The following is a 7,829-nucleotide window of genomic DNA, read 5'->3' as shown; positions in this document are numbered from 1 at the left end:
AGTATTCTAATTATAACAATGTGCTCACAATTAATTTTATTCTTAATTGTTATACGTATTGTTGATTAAAAATGAAAATGTTGCTAAGTGAATTTTATTAATATTTTCTGTTGCGTGATATAGGAAGTGAGTGAAATATTGGAGGAATATAGTGTGCGTAGCAGATGATGTGCAGTGGCTTTGGATCGCCTGTGATAAGGTAAGGCATTTGCTATTTTAATTAACGCATTTTATATACTGTAATCCTAATTATTTTTATGTGAATGTGCTTACTACTTGTGTATTCAGTGGGACCGATGTTTTAATATGTATGGTCAAGCAGTGTCGAGCCTGGTCAGTGTGTGGATAGGTGACCATTTTTTGTAAATCGATAACATTTAACTTTGTAAACACGGATGAAGTAGAAGTATATTTATTTTATTTTTTACCTCAAATATGTAGGACACTTCTCCTTTGTACATCAATTATTATTATTAGTTCAACTTGTTTACAAGTTAAATGAAAAGAATAGTCGTTATCGTGTGATGATTGTGCTCATTAGGCTAAAGAAGACTCGTGATAAGAAAGAAAAGAAGAACGGTGCTCAAGTTTCGTCACAGCATATTCTCAAAAATTTACAGGCAAAATTCAGTGTTCTGCATGAAAAGGCATATTTGTACGAAAAAAAAAAAAATTCTGCAGACGACAGAATTAAATAAAGTAATACACATGTATTTTAGAGTTACTGGTGTAAAATCATTACAAGTGCTTTGCCAGGTGGCCAATAAAAAGCACGAATACTATTTAAGGGAGCCAAAACAGGAGAAAGCTGGGGGCCTGAGCGATAGCAAGAATGTGCGTCCAAAGTGAACAGGAGCGAAGGCGACGCGGGTATACGTATAAGCAAGGGTAGTGGAAACCAGTTAGTTTTCGAGTTTCAATAGCACTTGTCATGCATCCATACTAGTAGCGCCCCGCTTGTAAACATTAAGTACACTATGCAAGAATACACCGCCGGTGGAAAATAGTACCTAATACAGTTATCTTTCATATATACTGACTTATTTTACAGTAGTAACCCAACACTAGTAAACGTAAAATAAAAGTGTATAACTTTATATTTAATTCTATCGCCTGGCTTAGTTTTTCACCTGTAAGATGTACTTATTTAGAGCAAGTTTCTTAACTAGCAAATTAAACCGAGAACCACAGCAACCATATATATATTCTTATGATGTACTTTTCTTTGAGTGGTGTTCTCTGTCTATTGAATAACATTTTCTCAGTTTAATGCTAGCAAAAAACAAAACAAAATCAAAGTGTTTCTATATAAATTTAGTTCACCGTGTTGTAATATCACATGGAATTGAAAAACGAATAGTCGAACCTCTGCTATCTCGATCAAACTTCTCAGGATGATATACTGACTTACCGCAGAAGTTCGACTGAATACGTTTCTCAGTTCCATGGGAGAACCTGGAGAAGCAAAAGCCTGCGCAACGGAAAATACTAAATAAACTTGTAGAGCAGGTCAAGATGTATCATCATGCCAAGTTTCATTCAGATCAGAGAAGTTTGGCTGCAGCCATTTTCATTACAAAGCACAAAATGGATGGTCCCTAACCTCGAGAATCTTCACAATTGTCGACGAGTTGAACTGCACTCATCTGATCAAAATCAAACTTAAAATGACAGTTCACTTTCAACTGTTAAATAATATGATATGCAGGCTTCTGCTTTCCTAGTTACAGTCTATCCACTGTGGTATGCATATTAGTACAAATGTGAGAGTGCATATTTATTAAAGATTTGCTTCAAAAAGCGATGAAAGACATAGGCATTGCCGCGGGCGGTGATAACAAGATGCCGGAAAACGAACAAGCAGAAAGAATATGGGCTGAAGAAGTGTAAACGACGACGCGGCGGCCCGTAAAGGTGTTGCCGTCCTATTAAATGAATAATATCAAAAGAAAGAAAAAAAAAGTAAAAAATTTCGCGCTCGTAATCAAGACAGAAAGCAACTAAAGGAAATCTTTGTTTTACGTCCCACGTTATGCCGCTTAGGCTAAAAGAGGCGCTGATTATGAGAAATGATTGAAATGGTGGTGGAATGAAGAAAGTGGGAGGAAACGGGAGAACCCCGCGGTAACCCACCGCACATAGTTTTTGTCCACCATAAAGTTAACTTGGCGGGGGCTCAAGACAGAAAGACGGTTGGAAAAACAAATAAACGATGTTGCATCCCGTAAAAATGTTCGCGACCTATGAAATCAATATTTTTTCTTAAAGAAAAAAAAGAATTAAAAAGAGAAAAAAAGGTCAAAATTTCGCGCTCGCTTCGCTCGCGATCAGCAGAGAAAAGAGGACGTGACGCACCCCTAAAAGTGTTGGCGACCGATTGAATAAATATTGTGGGTAAAAAAAAAAAAAAAAAAAAAAAAAAAAGTCAAAAATTTCGCGCTCGCTTCGCTCGCGATCAGCACAGAAAGAAGGACGTGACGCGCCCCTAAAGGTGTTGGCAACCGATTCAATACATATTGTCGGTAAAAAAAAAAAAAAAAAAAAAAAAAAAAAAAAAAAAAACGCTCGCTTCGCTCGCGATCGACATGAAAAAGGCAACGACGTGACGCCCCGTAAAATTGTCGGCGACCTATTCAATCAATATATTCGGTTGAAAAACAAAGTCAAAAGTTTCCCAATCGCTTCCCTCCCGATCGACATAAAAAAAAAGGCAACCCCTTCACCTCTCCTTATGCATTCATCAGTAAACATACAACCATAGATCACAATACCACTCACATCACCTATCAGTTCTCCACGTCCATCAAGATCCAATCATCGCCCTGGCCCTTTATGATGATACACAACATTACATGTTATTGTGTGCATTGCCCCGCGTTACAATACATGACCAAAAAAAAGAGAAAAAGAGCTGCACTGCCTTCAGTGTAGACATGTTCGTATTCGTAGAAAATGATTTTAGGTACACGATAGTACAGTAATCTATCTTCACATGCTTCAGATGTGAACGATACCTACACATGAAGAGGGCTCCCGAGGTTTCCTTTTCCAATAGGATGGAGCTCCACCACACTTGCAGAATGACGAGAAGTTATGTTAATAAATATATCCCAGAGTGTTTCGTAACTCGCCCTTGGTCCTAATGATGAAGCGTTCTTCAGATGGCCCCGATGTCTCCACACATGATACTATGCGACTTCTTTTCACGAGGCTCTCAAAGATCACGTTTGTGTCCTAACATTCTCTGCAGATATGACACAGCTGCGATAGCGGATCACAGAAGCCTTTCCTCTCCTTACAAGAGACGTGTTCATTCGAGTATGTGAGTAATTCGACTATCGATTAAATATCTCCCGTGTCACGATAGTAGTCACTTTCAATTCTTCTAACGAAGGTAAGAAAAAATGCTATACAAACTTCCTTTCGGTATATAAAGGATTAGGGGCCCAGAGAATATTTTCTTTCAAGAGGATACATTCTTTTTCGAACACCCTGTATATAGATCCTCTAATTATAACTGCAAACAAAATGTTGATTTTGCAATTGCTTCCATGAGAGAATATTCTGTGCACTTTCTTTCTGAAGGGCCGGGCCTAAACGTTTTCCTTAATCATTAAATTTAGTAGTTATCTACAATTACATAGTTTTCCATTGTTCTCAAAATAAAGATTTTTCTCTATGAATTGTTGAATGTTGCTAGGGATATTGAAGTAATTCTTTTTAGTGTTTTTTTCTTTACAATAATGTACTGAACGCCTGCATTAAGGAAGTTCGTGTGTCCATCTTGCAAAATGTTTCGTCTTTTTTCATGCCCACTAAGGTAAATATTCATTTTGCTCTTTTCTCTGTATGCAAACCACATTTCTTAAAGGCAACATTTTCATACAAATGTAGTACTAAAAACTTCTAATTGGCAACATCTGGGCTGCGAAGAGGAAAAAGAAAGAAATCTCGTACGTATTCGCGCGCAATTCGGAATTAGCCAATGAAAAGCACAAAAGCGGCCACCATCTCTCTCTCTTTCTTATTAACGGTTTTGTACTTTCTGCAGTTCTATCAGTGCTGCTAACCTCTTACTATATCATTGAATATGTATGTTTAGATATATATATATATATATATATTTTTTTTTTTACAAAAAATCATACTACTACGGAATAATATTAAATGCCTTTAAACCCTCATTTCTGTTTGCACTTTCTGTTACACTACCTTCCCCGAACTTCTTTCAAGTTATTAAGTGCAGAACGGGGAGTTATACATATTTACTTGCGCTTTGACAATATCTGCACATTGTGTAATAATAGGAGACGTATAAAATAAAACTATATACTAATACGTATATATATATATATATATATATATATATATATATATATATATACAGTACACATTCCACTATCCGAGGCTTTCCTTTTCTTTTCTTGCTGACGATAAATTACGCTTTTAGAAATGTTGTCTGAAAACAATAAGAATATGTGCAAAAAATACAATCAGAGGTAGAGGTCTTTAACAGGAAATAAGCAAGGGAGTTGAAAAATTTTTTATGCATGTAAAAAATATAGACATGAACCAACTTGTGAAATAAAAAGACCAGAAAACTACTCTTTCTAAATTATGTGTAAACTTTTTACCGAAAACGAAAGTTGCACGAAAGACTTTTTGTCCGTTTTTTGGCCTCCGGTGCTTGGGGTCCCTGATTCAATCCCAGCTCGTGCCGTGTGAACTTTGTCGTGCATAAAGACCGTGCTCATGGGTTTTCTCGGGTTTCTCCCGTTTCCTCCCACTTTCTTCATTCAGTACTCATCATCACCGTCTCCTTTAGCGTAACCGGTATAAGTATGCGACGTAAATCTAAATATTTCATTTCATTTCCCTTTTCTGCTCATACTGCTGATTATGCGCGATTATGCCAACATCCAACTCCGCGGATAATCGTGCGATTACTGTATATACAACTAATACAGATACAACTAATTATATTATCAGTTACAGTATCGGTTTTTATTTACTAATTTGCCTCACTTTATTTGCATCCCTGCAGTAAATAATTCTTATCGATAATAGTTAAAATGTATATTACATTTTAGTGCTTCACGACTGAATGATCATCTGCCTTACGTTATCTCGCAGCTGAAGAGAATGCTACACTGAAAACTACCTTGCGTTATAAAGGGTAAGTGAAACATATCTTAAAAATATCTTTCATACATTTCATTGTGTACATTAAAGAATGTAAGTTTGCCTTTTTCCTGTAATCAATACTTAATAAAGGATTTATTTTTATTTATTTATATACAATTTCATACGTGGTTCGTGATAGTAAACTCGATAGGACACAGTGGCACTATGAACATCCGAATCACTCATCATTCGAACATTCAAATATTTATTCGAATATTAGTATATTCCAAGTAATGTTAACGACGTTAATATGCTTGCCTTTATAGTTAATAATGTCAATTCTTACTTAAAACATACTTCCTTAACAGGACATTGAAGAAAAGGTAGTTGCCAACGGCCATACCATGCTGAATATACCGGTTCTCGTCCGATCACCGAAGTCAAGCAGCATCGGGCCTGGTCAGTACTTGGATGGGTGACCGCCTGGGAACACCAGGTGCTGTTGGTATACTTTTTCTAATTTTGTTTTTCACAAAGACGAATATTCTCACATCGTTCACCACGATAATTTCGTAATCATGCATTACTTAAAACAATTAGCAACGCTTTCCACGCGCTGGTCTTTTTGAGTATTCACCGACAAACCTACGTAGCTACAATAACTCACTCGAAGCCATATGCATTCGCCAACGGCCATACCATGCTGAATATACCGGTTCTCGTCCGATCACCGAAGTCAAGCAGCATCGGGCCTGGTCAGTACTTGGATGGGTGACCGCCTGGGAACACCAGGTGCTGTTGGCATCTCTTTTTCAAATTTCATTATCCTTCAAGTACGAAAATACTAGAAACATTAATTTTATAGTACTTTCAAGAGATAATTTATCAACATTATTTCATAGCGATTAATCGATATTCTAAGCGTTATACCCACTATTTCTTACACTAACAGCCTGTTTATTTGCACGGCACATTAAAATAACCTGATTTCCGATCCGTGTGCACCTACTACTATACTTAACACGGAATGTATTACCACTTTTTAAAAGTAAATTATTATGACTAAGTGTAGATCTCCGGCGAGTAAATGCCTTTCGTATACAAGCACGACACATCTCCGCTATGTGCTTTACTTTTTTACTAACAGCATATAGAAATTGGATTTCAACGTGTTTCTACATAACAGAATGAAGCAAATTTCGTGATTTAACTCTTTCGAATAATGTGTTGGTCCTGACAAGGACCGTTTGAAATGAAAAATCTTGAAGAAGATTTTTACTTAGAGCTTGTGTACTTGGTAACAGCCTTCGTACCCTCACTTACAGCGTGCTTGGCAAGTTCACCAGGCAAAAGAAGGCGCACAGCTGTTTGGATTTCCCGGCTGGTGATAGTTGACCGCTTATTGTAATGGGCCAAACGAGAAGCTTCAGCAGCAATACGCTCGAAGATGTCATTAACAAAGCTGTTCATGATACTCATAGCTTTGCTAGATATGCCAGTGTCAGGATGCACTTGCTTCAAAACTTTGTAGATGTAAATGGCATAGCTCTCCTTCCTCCTCCTCTTCTTCTTCTTATCTCCCTTGGAGATATTCTTTTGGGCTTTACCAGCCTTCTTTGCAGCCTTTCCGCTAGTTTTTGGTGGCATGATGACTCACTCGTTCAGCAAAATTAGATGTGTCCGCCGATTTATCGACTTCATTTAAATTACAGTACGTGTTTCAATTCGCGCCAACTGCCTTGCTTTTCATTTGATGCACTCGGGTGCACGCTTGAAGTAGTAACAAAACTGACTTGATTCATGGGAGGCCGCAATTTTTCCTCTCATCTTATTACGAAAGAATATTGAACAATGTCTGGTCGCGGCAAAGGTGGAAAAGTCAAGGGAAAGAGCAAGTCCCGCTCCAGCAGGGCTGGCCTTCAATTCCCAGTAGGCAGAATCCATCGTCTTTTGCGAAAGGGTAACTATGCCGAACGAGTTGGTGCTGGCGCTCCCGTGTATTTGGCTGCAGTCATGGAATACCTGGCAGCTGAAGTTCTTGAGTTGGCAGGCAACGCTGCTCGTGACAACAAGAAGACTAGGATTATTCCACGTCATCTGCAGTTAGCTATCCGTAACGACGAGGAATTAAACAAGTTGTTGTCTGGAGTTACAATCGCTCAGGGTGGTGTTTTGCCCAACATTCAAGCTGTACTTCTGCCCAAGAAAACTGAGAAGAAGGCATAAATGTAAGACCTATATCTCATACAAATCGGCCCTTATGAGGGCCACAAACCCCTTTATAGAGGAGATTTACGATTGAAATGAATTGTTTTCGATATACAGACTCATCAAAAGTGTCTGAGATAGTTGCTTAGTTTCATTCGAAATTCTCGCTGCTATTCGATTAATTAGTATATGTGTAGTCGTCGATCGTAATTGAAGCCCATAGGAAGTCACACTAACTTTAGAATACTCCAAACAGCGATGTGCTTAGTTCCCACTACATTATTAATTATAAGATCATTACCTTTTGTATTGTCGCTAGCTACATTTTTTTGATATTTGCGTACATCGGGCTCATATTACCCAGAGGACAGGACAGTCGAGCCCAGATTCTCAGCAATGGAAGAAAACCTCATACCACATATTCTCATGTACTTCATGCTAGACAAAGGAATTTCCAACATTCTTAAAGCACTCATGTTTCTCTCTTGCGTTGGCTT

At 37.8% G+C, this 7,829-nt stretch overlaps 2 non-coding genes across 2 annotated transcripts; both read left to right on the top strand.

The window, feature by feature from the left end:
- The first annotated feature begins 5,513 nt into the window (after positions 1-5,513).
- Positions 5,514-5,632, top strand: LOC145677725 (5S ribosomal RNA). Its single transcript, XR_014129965.1, has one exon. It is a non-coding gene; the product is annotated as a 5S ribosomal RNA (ribosomal RNA).
- A 177-nt stretch (positions 5,633-5,809) lies between these two features.
- LOC145677721 (5S ribosomal RNA) lies at positions 5,810-5,928 on the top strand. Its single transcript, XR_014129961.1, has one exon. It is a non-coding gene; the product is annotated as a 5S ribosomal RNA (ribosomal RNA).
- The last annotated feature ends 1,901 nt before the right edge of the window (positions 5,929-7,829 follow it).

This window comes from Thermobia domestica, unplaced genomic scaffold (genome assembly GCF_964235325.1).
Source record: "Thermobia domestica unplaced genomic scaffold, izTheDome1.hap1.1 HAP1_SCAFFOLD_1280, whole genome shotgun sequence".
Lineage (NCBI taxonomy): Eukaryota > Metazoa > Arthropoda > Insecta > Zygentoma > Lepismatidae > Thermobia > Thermobia domestica.
This window is presented reverse-complemented; position numbering and strand designations above follow the sequence as displayed.